Source organism: Stegodyphus dumicola, chromosome 2, assembly GCF_044657685.1.
Source record: "Stegodyphus dumicola isolate Sdum_Otavi_A_Nest chromosome 2, ASM4465768v1".
NCBI classification, from domain to species: Eukaryota; Metazoa; Arthropoda; class Arachnida; order Araneae; family Eresidae; genus Stegodyphus; species Stegodyphus dumicola.
In genome coordinates, this window is record NC_140769.1 from 111041861 (window position 1) to 111057134 (window position 15274).

Consider the following 15274-nt stretch of genomic DNA (forward strand, 5'->3'; position numbering starts at 1 on the left):
CGTAACATTAAGAATGAAAATATGTTAGAAATATCTTTTATTATTAATTACAGTAATTTTATACATACTGATATAAATTATCAACTCAATGTACATTATTTACATACATACATTCATTTATATCACTATTTATAAACTAAAGATACATTCATTTATATCAAACAGATGCGCTTACAAAAATAACTCAAGAAAATGGCTTAATGGAAAAAATAGCCGCGCGTTTCACCCACACCCTGTGATACTTCTTAAACAGGTGACAGGTGACGGAGGACGGGGACGCCTGGTGTTTAACAGAGGTAAACAGGCATATGTCCCGCGCCCTCCCCTATCTACCGGAGGTTTATTGAGATCTTAAAAGATTTATTACATTGCCATACAGGGGCAGATGAGAGATACATTGGCTATTTATATTGTATTACAGATTTAGGTTTGCAAGGTATACGTTACATAACATACTGGTTACACATTTAAGAAAAAAAAAAGAAAAAAAAATTAACATAACACATACATGACATGACACATAAATACTATTAATAAAGAAGGTACATGCGCTTAGCAGAAGGAAGATACTGTATTTCCTTAGATGCAGAGGAGTACTTACATTCACTTAAGACCCTGAATTAGTGGGGTTGGCATAGGTCTTGCCCCAGGGCGGTTATCTGGCTGATTATTCTGCAGATGGTATTCACTGTGCCTTTGTTATTAACGATGAATCGTTTGAAGGCTATTTGGTTGTCTGCTGGCAAGTGGAGGTGATTATCCTCCGTGAGCGGGCATTCAAAGATGTAATGGTCTGGAGTTCCGAGCGACCCACAGACGCACAAGCCTGTATGAGAGATACCAAATCGCTCAAAATAGGTGGGAAAAGGCCCGTGCCCCGAGATGTAATTAGTGATGGGAGGTATGGAGTATTGGCGCTCCGTTTTCACTCTAGGCAGAAATAAATTGGTTCTGCGACCCGTATCACAGGTCTCCCATTCAGCTTGCCACTTCTGTAGACCTTTTTCCTTAAGAGTTCTCTTGAGATACGAGGGTGACGCTGGAATAGTTACCATGTGTGCAGCTATGTTGCTTGCTGCCTCCTTTGCCAGTTGGTCAGCTGTCTCATTACCCTCGTTGTTAACGTGTGCCTTAGTCCATATTAAATTTACAGTTAGTTGAGGATGTGATTGTAGAATATTCTGGAGGTCCGCTACCAATGGGGAGGTGTGGTTATGGTTGACTAGGGCGAATAGCGTTGACATGCTATCTGTAAACAGCATTGCATCGGTGATCCCGCTGTCAATTGCATGCTGAATCGCAGTGGTAATGGCTATGACTTCAGCCTGGAATGTAGTAAACTCCAATGATGAAAGACAGCGATAACTTTTAGTTTACACTTAAAAAAAAAAAAAAATGGCCACATACAAACAAGAGAAGAAAAGGTATAAAAACTTTAAAAAAATACATGCTTCGTGTGAGAAAATGCATACGGCTCTCGTACCTGCGTTTCAATATTGCCAGTAACCTACACATTATTTATTATTCATCTATCTGAAATGCACGATAGATTAATAACGATAGTAAAGCTGTTACAACCGCTACGACCTCCAAGAGGGAAAAATACCTACGCTTTTCACTCACACCCCTTCAATTAAACTGACCCATCTTGGCTCCCTGCCAAACTGCTCTCGCTAGCGTGGTTAAACAGTAAAAAGGGTTGGAATTTTTCGGCAAATAACATCATCATGTTGAAGATATTTCATTTTGGACGGACTTCACTATCAGCCGTTATAGAAGAAAAGTCGCTAATTACTTTATAGAGTCTCGTATTTTTTGGTAAGATAAACTAACGAGCTTTAGAAAGACTGTAGAGGAATCATCCTAGGGTCTTGAGCGCAGACAGACAAGGTCAGAAGAAGTGTGTAACTGACCCTTTATTCAATCACAAAGAGTTCACAGACGACTCCATATGAGTTTACTTCTGGCTTAACAAATAATGTGGAACTTAAAATAAAATGTAATTAAACTAACATATGGATCACAGGGCAATTTAACCACGCAGGAAGGCTCTGACTCGTAGGAGCCAGCGGGACAAGACTAATGGCTAGAAGCACTTATCGCCACGGTGTCAAATCGCAAGTAAGTAATAGCGTGACCTACAAGCAGACACAACACGATCTAGAATCAGCTTCCGAAGTCTTCGATTAAATAGCACTTCTTTCTCCTTTAATTGAAAGGCTAACGGATTTATATTCTGTCAAGAAAGCTTAGGTGAAAAGGAGAGTGACAGGAAAGTCGTTTTAACTGAAAATTAACTCTTAGATAAAGCAAATAAATAAATCCTCACAATTTGAATTACCAATAGATTCAGTAATGTTTCTAACGTACCTACGCTAGAGGTTTCGAAAGATTAGGGGTATTATGAAAAGTAAGTATTCCGATGAAGAAAAGTAACTCATAAACATTCAAGAGACGTTAGCTCCGGCTTTTAAAGTCGACTTCTCAAATTAAAAAGCAAGATCCAATTTTGTAAGATAGGCTAAAATGAAAATTACGAATGAATTTAATTCTAAGTATGTTTTAATTCTGTATTAATTATAAAGATAGTATAAAAATAAGTAAAATTAATAAATAAAACAAAAACTATAAAAACCTCACGTTTGCCTCATTGTTATCAGGAACGTTCTGTATATCTTGTATTATCTATACATCATATTTGTATCTTAGATCTTGTCAAATAGCACTGTTCTACTAAACTCTCTGAAAAAAAAATATCCGTTTCCTTTTTAAATCACACATACACATACAAGGTGGTCATAAAAGAACTCAGATATATGAAATCCGCTGGACCAATTGAAATGAAATTTCAGATATTGCGATTTGAAGGTATGAGCTCGAGACAGTGTAAAACAATAGAGCTCTCACGGTTACAGTTGCAGTGAAGATATTTCGAAATTTTCGAATGGCTAAAAATTTTGAGCAAATTCGTCAGCGAATTGAAAACTGGAAATGGCGTTGGAACAATGCTCATATGATAAAAGTTGCTGCGTAAAACATCTGCAAAGAAGAGTATTGTAAAGGGTCTGTAAAAAAACAATAGAGGAGAAGTAAAAAATCTTTTGTTGCAACTACAGGTTTTCAACGTGTAATGTGTTTTAAGACAGAGTCATCTCCCGTAACGTAGCAGTTTCTTGGCCACCGCAATTTCCCGATCTCACTCCGATAGGTTTCTGGTTCTGGAGTTATCTGAAATATAAAGTGTACAGCGACGAGATTTATCAGATTTGAAAGATGTCATAAGACGTGACGTTATACAGATTTCTCCTGCCATGTTACATTAGTCATTGTTGTCAACAATCTCCTGCATGCAATGCGTTTTCGTCTGTGAAGTGGATACATTGAAAATTTGTAATAGGAACAAAAGTTTTTTTTCTCTCCTCTCTCGTGTTATCATTGGTCCTTTGCAATGCTTTTCTTTGCAAATATTTTACGCCGGCAATTTTCGTCATACGTGTATTGTTCTAACGTCGTTTATGGTTATTAATTACGCTGGTCAATTTGCCATGGTATAGCCATTTGAAAAGTTCGAGGTGTTTTTATTGTAACCGTAACTGTGAAAGCTCTGTCTTTTTAAATCAGCGGTCGTCAACCCTTAGAACTTCACGGACCACTACATATATAATTTTATTTTTGGCGAACCACTAATATGAATTAAAAAAAGGTAAATACATTTATACAATAATAATCAGCAAACTACGCATATTTCGTTCACATTGAAAAATTACATGAAAAGTACAAAAATCTTACCTTCTTGCACAGAAAGCTTCACATTTCCATATCACTGAAAAGAAACTTCACGAAAAAAAAGAACAAACCGGCAAACGCTAAGCAGTATATATAAACTGATAGTGCCAATTTTTAATTATTGTAAACATGATAATCATCGCTTACTCAGCGATGGCGCCATCGATGAACAGTTAGACAAAACAAAAACGGAAAGATCCAGTGATGCAAGTATAAACAAGAATGCAGATGGTTCTCATAAAAATCCATTAAATACGGAGAAAAACTGTTATTAACGACTGCAAAAGCATATGTTTGTAATTCAAAAGGAAATAGGATTCCAGTTCGTGCTATTATTGATAACAGCAGCATAACCATGGAGGCCAACTGTCACTTCCAAATGTCGCTAGATACACCTGCAAAAGGAGTTAAAAAGTCGCTGAATTCAAAAGGAATTTCGCTAAAAGTAGTAGCTAAAATTAAGAAAAAAGTATAAATTATATTCCATAACAGGTTTTGTTACTTGTCATTATTTAAACAAAATCTTCATAAAAATATAAATTATGTCCCAATTTTTCTGAGGACCATTAAAATGTCTTCACGGACCACCGGTTGGTGACCGCTGTTTTAAATCATTAGATTCTCCAGCGCATACCTTCAAATAATAATATTGAAATCTATTTCGATTGGTTCAGCCGGTAGGGGCTCATATATCGGTGGAGCTTTCTTATCACCACCCTATACATTGTTATACTGTGTTTCTAAACTATATATATATTTTTTTCCTTCGAAGTATTTAACTCTTTGGATGTCATTCTCGTGCTGCTGGTCAATCAAAGTTTGAGTACTTTTCTTTCTACATTTTGCTTCCATTTCTAAACTAGAATAATGCTGGAATCTAAAGGTTGGCCATTAATTTCGACATATTGCATTAAAATATATTTCTTGCGTCGTTGCAAAAAGCTGAATCTCATTTTTTTTTTTTTAAGTGCAGAAATCCGAAATTTAAAGCGTTAAGGAGAAAGAAGTTCCTTCCCCGCTTCTTAGATTTTTTCCATAAAATTTAATTTTGTTACTCTTTCTCTTTCCTTCTAAGACTCGATGTGGGAAAAACATTTTCTGTGGCTGAATTAGAAAAAAGATTTCTTTTCGATTTTTTGAGCATTTTAAATATGTCAGTAACGTTACACTAGTTGACATGTTTTAATACTTTCCATAACGTATCATTAAAAGAGCACTTTTAATTTTTGAAGTAATTTTTTTTGTAATGATTTGCTTAACTACTACTTAAATGGATTAGACCACTGAATACTGATAAACATTCCTGGATTCAATTTCAGTATTTGAAGAGCTAAATGCATTAAATTACTGAAGCCTCTTTTTTCATATGTAACATCAGAACATGAAATTATCACGTTATGTCCCATGCATAACACTCTGCATGAGGGTTTTGGACCTTTCTATTATTAATATAATGTCAATACAGCCAGTTTTCTCTAGAAAACTCTCCACGCTTTCCCTCCCCAACGTATCTTCCCAGTTCTCCGCCCCAATATACTAAACTAATACCGTCGTTTCAGAAATACCGGAAATTACGCCCAAGGATAATTCATATTCATAGTTAATCGGAGAGCTATTAAGAAACGCAGTAAAGAGAAATAACCGATATTATTTAAAAAAAAATACTAAGAACTGATTGTATATATAGGTAGTTAAATCGGGAGAATAAATTAATTTGATTACGTCAGTTAAATCAATATTCAAGCCGAAAAGTACACTGTTTAAATAACTGAAAAATTAACATCATTAGAAAGGAAAACATTAGAAAAGGGTATTAGAGCAACATTTACAATAGAACCTTATAAGGTAGTTCTCCCGCCTTCTAGCGTGCTTTCGTGGTGTGGTGGTCTGCACGCTCGGCGCGAGTTCGAGGGATTCGTGGTTCGATTCTCAGCGGGGGCGTTGTTAATTTTTCATCTTTAATTCTTCCGAAAAATCCTAGTGTCTCTACAGTGGCGCCCGAACTAAAAAAGGGTGGTGGATGATGATTCTCCACACCCATGATTTGAAAATTGGGTCCCCTAAAAACCACAGTCGTCCTTTAAAAGGGTATATAAGGTATTTCTCCCGCCTTCCTAGCGTGCCTTCGTATTGTAGTAGTTCTGCACGTTCGGCGCGTATTCGAGAGGTCCGTGGTTCAATTTCTGGCAAAGGCGATGGTCATTTTTCATCTCTCCTGCTTCCAAACATCCTGATGTCTCTACAACTGATTGTCTGATATAACTAGTTAAATCTGGGGAATAAATTAACTTGGTTACATCTGCTAAATCAGTATTCAAATCGAAAAGTACACTGTTTAAATAATGGAAGAATAAACATTATTAGAAAGGAAAAAATTAGGAAAGGTATTAAAGAGCAACATTTACAATAGAATCTGAACAATGTAATGAATGGGACAATGGGGTTCAAACACGTGAAGAGACATCGGTTAGAATATATTTTTTAAAAATATTTTTTAATAATATGGTTTCAATAATGTGGATCACATGCAATTATGTTATGCAGTATTACTGATAAAAGTATTTCCTAAATACTGTAACATTATCTTCTACTACAATTGTTACCTCATGCATTTTCATCTACGTACACAGGATTTTGTTAGTAATTTTTACAGTGTAATGCAATAACACTGTAAATTAACACACTAATTTGGTTTAGTAACACACTAATTTGGTTTAGACAGGACTCAGTAATCCTTCCTTGGTTAATAGGAAGTTGACTGCAAACGCTTAAAATTTTTTAAATCCTACCCATCCTACCCCCCCAAAAAAAAACAATAATAATTTATAAATGAACGATAGTTGTTATGTTTGGCCAGTGGTATGGATTTTCGTTTTATAAGAAACTCATTTTATAACTTGGAATAAATTAAATTAAGTTGGACTGCTTGTCGTCATAGCTAACGGCTGATCACAGAAATTATGCATAGAGACTGGAGAGTTATCCTCTGGTATTGCTTAATTGCTAGCTACTACGCAAGTTAAGACCCAATCGTAAAATGTAACATAAAACTTTATTAGCGACAACTTATGCGTAATAAAACTTGAGTGGAAACAAATTAAACTGTTACTTCTCGTCAAGTTACAGTAACTGCTGTCTATTGACATGCAAAATGTGAAGCATTAATACAACAACAAATCCTACTCAGATCCATTCGAGAAACGGAAGCTAGCTGACATTTTTTACTTAATGGAATTCATCAGATTTTTGATTGCGAGTGGCTTCTGGATCACGTGACAGTATTCCGGAAGGATTTTAACTTCTAATAAAATAATATTTCCAATAAAATACTAACTTCTAATAAAATAATAGTTCTTTCTTCTAACTTAAACTACCTAATTAAGAAAAGTCAGTACTTTTTAGAAATTACAGAAAGTGACATTACCCTGCATTTGTCATCCATGAAGCTTTTCACGTATTGCTACTGTATTGCTTGCTAAAATGCCATATAGCGTATACTTTAATACATTTAACCGAGCCGAAATATGTAGTTGAATTTAAAGAAAATTTTGAATTATTGAAGCTCGAGTTACGAAATGATGCTACAATGATTCATGTATGTTTTGCGTCTATGTAGTTTATGGCTAAAATTATACAAAATCGAAAGCTTAAAGGAAAATAATTTTCTTACTTTTTATTCTTCACGCAGTTTTTGCAAATCTTTATTACCCTTGGCATACCCATACATCTGCTTCATTTCTACACAAAACTCATTGTACTTAAATTAATTAAATCAAACTTGTGTACTTAAATTAATTAAACTATATTCCATATTTTAGCTACAAACATTCAACAGTAACTGTTTATTTTAATTAGGGGATGTTAATTAGTTTTAAGAGCATATTTTTTCAGTTAATTATTTGCTATAAGTTCTGTTAATTATTTTGCTTCTTGAATTTAATTTTAGTTTCCTTTATTCTGGAAAGTCAGACACTCGGCTTTCAGCTTTAGCTTATAGGGTTTTCACGGTTGAAAGAGACAGGCATCTTAAATAATATTTCATTTTAAAAATAAAAATTATTGATTTATCAATTTGAAAATTGTGCACAATTTGCAGCAAAACGTTTCCTTCAGGTGAAGTTATATTTGCTGTGTTAAGATAATTAGTTGAGAAATTATTTGCAATTCTGTTTATTGTTTAATTAGAAATGGGGAAAATTTTTCTTGTTTCGAAAATCAAGTTTTTGAAGCTGTTTAAAGCTTCGAAGATGGTGACACAACAGATGTTTTTATGGTTTCCCCACTTTCTCTGCCACTTGACTTCGGGAGAGGTTTTTAGCGCAGATAGGGTTACTTTTTTGCTGTGGTTGGCGTTAAAGACGTGTTGTTCAGATTTCGGTCCTTTTGAGAGTATTAGCTTGGCGTAAAACGTGGTTGCCTACCAAAAGAGCATATTTGACGTAAGGAAAACACAAATTTTCGTGGTTGCTTTTCTTGAGCTTTAGAAAACCACTGAGCAAGATATGTCAATCTGTGAAATGTGAGGAAAAACATATGATGAATAAACAGATGATTAATTTAATTAACATGTATGTCGACAGATATTTGGCTGCAAAAATACCATGCGATACTTCATATAAATGTTGTCTGGGACACTCTGCTAGATTCCTTTTCCTAGTGTAGTCTTTCACAGCTATATTCAATGCCGGGACTTCATGCATCACACTGCCACACCACGCTGGAGAGAATTACGGGCGCTAACCACGTCGATGAGGATGACCCTCATACAGCATAGGTTTATCGGGAAGAGACACACTCTTCCCACATTGTTTAGCTTCTAACGCAGGATTATATAATGTTGAAATTTCCATCTATTCAGCACTGCGCAGCTACAAGGGAAAATGTAAATGTCGGAGATGAAGAATCGTCGTTATTTCCGAGGCAGGCCAATTACAAGCTCAGGTGTCTACAGGTACAACGCCCAATGTCATGTGCAGTTTGTAGAAACAGTTTCAGGACCTGGACCAGGTAGAGAATGTGAACTGACCTTCCTCTTGACTGGTCCATATGGAGAAGACATGGACAAGGTCGACCAAGATCCACAAAGAAGAATAAAGACTGTTAATAGGAATCACGGTGAAACGGAACTATTACAACTTCACAGTTCTCACATGAGTTGCATGATGCATCTGGATCCCCAACTTAACCGTCAACAATTTCCTGTTGACTTCATGAAATAATGCTGTATGTCAGAAGACCAATGTTTGCACAAGAAAGCGCACAAAACCAGACTCCATTGGAGCACGGTGCTTTTTGCAGATGAGTCTAGATTCACCCTTGATACTGATTCTCATTGTTCTTTATCTGGATAGAGTCAGGAACACGAAACCTCCCTACCTAATCAGTGAAAGGATCATGATGGTGGCGGAGATGTAATGGTTTGCGCAGGAATTATGCATACCCCTGCATACATTTAACAAAAGTTCCTTGACTGTTATGAGGTATAGAAAGGAGACTTTAGAGAACTATGTTTGACTTTTCAGGGGAGCAGTTGGTTCAGAGCTCCTGTTGATGGACGAAAACGCTCGTTCACATAGGCTTCAGCTGGTCGACGATTACTTGGAAAGTGAGGATATTAGCAGCAGGAATTGGACAGCAAGATCTTTTGATCTCCCTATACAGCATGTCCTGGACGCTCTTTGGAGGGCAATTTCATCTCATCATCCTTCTCCAAGAACCACTTCGGAGTTGGAAACTGCCTTTTAGCAGGAGTGGGATCTGCAGGGACTCCTCAGCTTCCTTCTGTGCAGCATGCCATCACGCTGCACGACTTGACTGGCTGTGAGATGGGACCATACCCCATATTAGATTTATTTAAGTTCGATAACACAACGAGGATTTTGGACATGATTGCACTATCAGCGTTACTCAAAATCATGCTTAAATAAAATGATTTACTTTGGTTTATATGATAAAGGCAAAGCCTCGACGCCTAAGATGCCTTCGAGGAGGACTTTTTAAGGGAAGCTGGCTCGTATACACGCGTACATAAAATGACTTTTGAATAGTACATCTCTTTCTCTGTGGTAATTTTATATTCTTACCAAATTTCATTATAATTTGTCTATTAGTTTCTTGGAAATTCGACATAATTTGCATTTTTTTAAAATTTTGCAACGAATGTATATTCATGCTAAGGTTTTTGAGAACATACACTTGTGTTCCTATAATTTTACGAATATTAATTAGTCAGCTGCTTAGTTACTGTTGTTGCGAGTTTGGTTCCGCGCGAACTGAAATATCTGAATTAGCTTTGTCTTTGTATTGCGTTGTATTTTAACGTTTACAGTAGTTTGAAGTCTAGCTACTGATTACATTGCGTGATACTGTGAACACTTGTACGAATATCTCCGAGGAAACTTCCAGCGTTCTCTTATATTTCGTTTGATAAGAATAAATTTTATTAACCTTTTATTGGACTTGTGCATTCAATCTATTATGAACCCGTAAGCACGCAACAACAATGTACATTATCCTGTGAAAAAAGGCATTAAATTTGGTAATAATGTCATGAATTTACGAATACCAAAATTCATTGAATGCGACAGAAATGCTTTTTCTAATTGAATGGATTGAAAGGAATTTATAATTATCGAGAAAATTCACGTAGTAAGTAATCTAGATGTTAATAAAGTTCTGTTGTGGATTAAAGTAATTTTCTTGAAATTTGTTGCATTACCTTCTTGATATCACAGCAGTTTTTTCTACAATAATGAAGGAAAAATTCTTTTGTGAATCGTTTCAGCAAATGCTCTATATAATACAATCTTTTCGTTTTCTTCCAAAACTTAAATTTGAATTTAAATGCTTCAGGCACGGATTTTTTTCGATTAGAAAAATTTTCGAGTAAGCGGATAATAGTATCTTCAAAGAATGCAAGAAGACGTTTAGTAATCAGATTTCCTTTCAGAATTGTGTCATTTGCTTAATCCTATTAATGGCATCTTTCTACATTCGGATATTTTTAGTAAGATATGTTTATAAGTGTTGCGAGTTTCCAGTTCTTGGCACTTAAGGTTTTTAATCATTTAATTTTTAATCTAAGTAATTAAATAATAAGCTGAAAATTTTAATTTTAAATCGTAATAAAACTTGTGGTATTTATTTTACAAGCGAAATGTTATTTAATTAAATTATTTTCTTTCTGTTTGAAGAAAATATACTTCAATATTCAATGAAATACATGTTGCGATTTAAAAGTTAAAATCGGAGCTTAGAAAGGACGTGCTGGATCCGTGCTAAATTTTCATCGCCAGAGGTTCCGTCACACCCACTAAAGATGCAACCACGAACCTAAATGTGTAAAATGGGGGCAAATCCACCTGTCTTATCAATATCCAAATAAAAGTAAAGAACTAAAGCACTTCTGTTAAATATGGTTGAAAACATACCTCAGCGTTTAGAGGTCATGATAAATTTCCTAAGAACAAAGAAATAAAAACCTAAATTGTATGCAGATAGAATTGTTGTAAGCAAACTTTACGTCCAATCTCATACAATGTGGATATTCTAAGTAAAGCTAAATGACGCTTCAAATTTGACTACACTAGTTAGAGTTATTAAAGAATTCGGGATATTTCTATTAGCACAACAGTTTAAACAAAATGCAAAACGAAGTCAATCTGAAAACCAGTAAATAATCAATCTGAAAACCAGTAATAATTCCTGCCCATCTGAAAACCAGTAAACAGACAAGCATAGTCGTATTAGATGGCCTATATGACTAGCAGTCTGGAATGCGTTCAGAGTTCTTAACAAAATGAACGGGCTTCGTCAATTCTTAATTGAAACGAGATAGGAATTGCACTCTTTACCTATACGTTAGCTACAACATGTTGAAACATTAAAATTAGAAATTTTAGGACGTACAGATGCAACAAATTAATTCACAAAGGAAGATGAGTTGTTGTAATCGACATCTTAAACTCTTGCAGTCTTATTTATTTGGCGAAGAACGTATACATGGACATGAACTGGTTACTGTATCAGTCGATTTGCCTTCTACGATATCGCATATTTTAGCTCTACGTGCAGCCCACTGCAAAATCTACTCAAGAACTGCTGTCTGAATTACTTTCCGGAAGATAAAGCCTGTCTTAGCGGGTGACCTTAATTCAAAGCACTGTCATTGGAGGCGCCACTGCACAAAAAAACAAATGAAAAGTACTATATGACTATCTTGTAAACCACCCAGTTGCACTTCATGCATCTGCTGAACATATTGTTCGACCGAATTATGCACAGCGCGTGGGTATCCGTGATATACTTCTTATGGCCATCTCAATCAATATGAATGAATACAGAAATGAGAAACATGAGAACAAAATTCTTATTCTCGACATTACTGAGGATTCTTCTGATAATCAATAAATTTAAAGAAACCATACTTGTAATAGGCCAATCTACATGAATAATAAAGCTGCATTATCCCATGATGAAAAGGTGAAAGTCTTTGCGGTCCACCTTGAAAGTTAGTTTATGTCAAATGCTTCATCTCTTGACATTAAGTTTACATATGAAGTTTGGTACGTCTTTAAAGATTACCTAAAAGTCTTACTGTGAGAAACCGTGTAAGGATCCTAAGTTTTACTAACGTTTATTTTATTTTAAATCTTTACTATCACTTCTTATTTTCTACTTCCGGCCAGAATTAAAAGCTTTAACTTATTTATTCAAATTTGTCTTGCTAACGCCAAGTACTTAAGTTGTGGCTTTTTGCCAAGCAAGAGAGAGGAAGGAGTTATTAGAAGCAGGCCGCTTGCCATAGTAGTTTTACTCGTTTGCTGGTTGCCTTCAAGGCCAGAGGTTTAGTCCTCTTGATAATCTCAAACGTATCGTAGTTTTAGCAGCTGTCTGTACTACATACGAATTTTTGTTAAATAACGGCCAATCTTAAAGTTAGGCACTTGTATATTAATCCAAAGTTAGTTTTAGTTAGAGTTTAGTTAGTAGTTTTATATTCTTACGTTCAGACCACAAGTGGTTGGTCTCTGTATTCCGAAGTTCCGGAAATCGCTGTAAAGATAGAAAAATAAAGGGTTTTGTATACCCTTCCTGTGTGTATTGTCAAATTATTGAACATAGCTTGAGTAAGCTCCCTGTTCCGAGTCAGGACAGTTCATGTTTCCAAAGCAAGTAAAGAGGAATACAAGTCCTGATAACCGAACTGAATTAGTTCCGCAAATGAAGTTGCCAATATTATTAAAAGATTAAAAACTGGAAAAGCATTAGGTTTTGATGATATTTCCAACATGGCAATCAAGAACCTAGCCAAAAATGTTATTACAAAATACATAGATATAATAATAACTGCCAACTTCTTCTTTAGACCAAATGGAAATGTGCGAAAATCATACTTTTACCCAAGCCTGGCGAAGGTATGACAAGACTGAATGGATGTAGACCACTCAGCCTTTTATCGGGCTTAGGAAAAATCTTTGAACGAATTTTGTTTTATATATTGCATACATATTTAGAATTACTATCCTTGAACAAAATTGAAGGAAAAATCCATCTACTACTATACAAATAGAATGTCTCGTAGAATTTGCTAATGCGTCTCTGCATAGTTCACAAAATATTGTCTTACTAGTGTTGGGCGTGGTGAAGTCCTTCGATCACGTCTGGCAGGAAGGGCTAATTTAAAAATTAAAATTAAAGGTGAATTTCCATGGCGAAATTATACTTTTAATAATGTCTTTCTTCACAAATAGGAAATTTATTGTTACTATTGGCAATATACTCTCAGACTTGAGAGAAATCAGAGCTGAAGTGCCACAGAGCTCAATTCTAGGTCCTATCCTGACTAACTGATTGACTATTATGACTGACTTTCTTAAATCCGAAAATACCATGAAATATTTCATGAGTTGCTACGCGGACAATACTGTATTAACACAGAAGTCAGCTAATGCAAATCATGTCGTCGGAAAACTTCAAGGATTAATGCAAGTACTGCAGTTTAGAGCACAAAACGAAAATTTTTATCAATGCCCAGAAGCTACAGCTTATAGTTATTTGTAAAACATCCATAAAAATTTGATTCTTTTTAATAAAATCATTTCTAAAATATGTAAATACCTTGATGTTTGTCTTATTAGTAAATTGAAGTGGATAAGTCATGTTGATATAATTAGGAAAACAGCTAGCAAAGTCATTAACTGATTCGTTCCCATTTTAGGTAAATATTCAGAATGAGATTTGAGAAAGAAACATTTGCCTGCATAGTTCTTAGTTTATATCTCCACGGACTACTATTACCAGAAAAGACTTACTCAAACTTCAGCACCTAAAAGCAAATATCTTGGCATTAATACAAAACCGTAATTTTAAGTGCGTAATCAAAGACTCTTGGTAGACTGAAATTGAAACATTTGAGAAGTATATAAGGTACTTCTCCCGCCTTCTTAACATGTTTTCGTAGTGTAGTGGTCAGCACGCTCGACGTGTATTCGAGAGGTCCGTGGTGCGAGTCCCGGCGAGGACATTGTACATTTTTCATCTCTTATAAGAAATGCCTAATGACTCTACAGTGGCGCCCGAACTAAAAGGTGGTGAATGATGATTATTCAGCAACAGGATTTGGCGACTGGGTCCCTTAAAACGCCAGTCGCCCTTTAAAAGGGGGGATTATATAAAGCATTTCTCCCGCTTTCTTAGCATGCCTTCGTAGTGTAGTGGTCAGCACGCTCGACACCTATTCGAGAGGCCCGTGGTTTGAGTCCAGGGGAGAGCATTGCTCATTTTTAATCTCTTCTGCTTTCAAAAAATACCTAATGTCTCTACAAGTTTCTTAATACAATTAACACAAACTTTTACAAGAAAGATATTACTTGCTGTTATTTTATATTTCATTTTGTTGGAATATGAAATAGTGTCAAAGGAAAAAACTACATCCATAATAACTACGTCCTGTCTCTTACATTTTCTATGTGATTTCATCTTGCATTCCTTGCAATGGTATATATTGTGCATAGTATATATTTTGTGTTTTACTTTAAAATATTGCTTGTGTACATTATATAATTTATTCCTTATATTGCGTAAACTTATGACTTAACATCCCAGTTCATCTTTCCTGTTCTGATTGTATCTCTAACTTTTATCTTTAACAGATAATTTATCTGTTATAAGATAAATTATCTGTTATCTGATTGGTCTTCAAAACCTGGAGAAAAAATATTTTACCTTTGCCAAACGTCTCATTAACAACTTATAAGGTATTTCTCCTGCCTTCCTAAAATGCCTTCGTGGTGTGGTGGTCTGCACGCTGGGCCGGTATTCCAGAGGTCCGTGGTTCCTGGTTCCAAAAAGTACCTAATGTCTCTACAAACTTGCAGATGATGTTTCTTACGCATCGTCTGTCTTTAAGGCACTCATTTGTAGAGCCGGACACATAGCAAATCTTACGATATTGCGGTATAATGTGTTTGATTCGATTCAGTTCCTT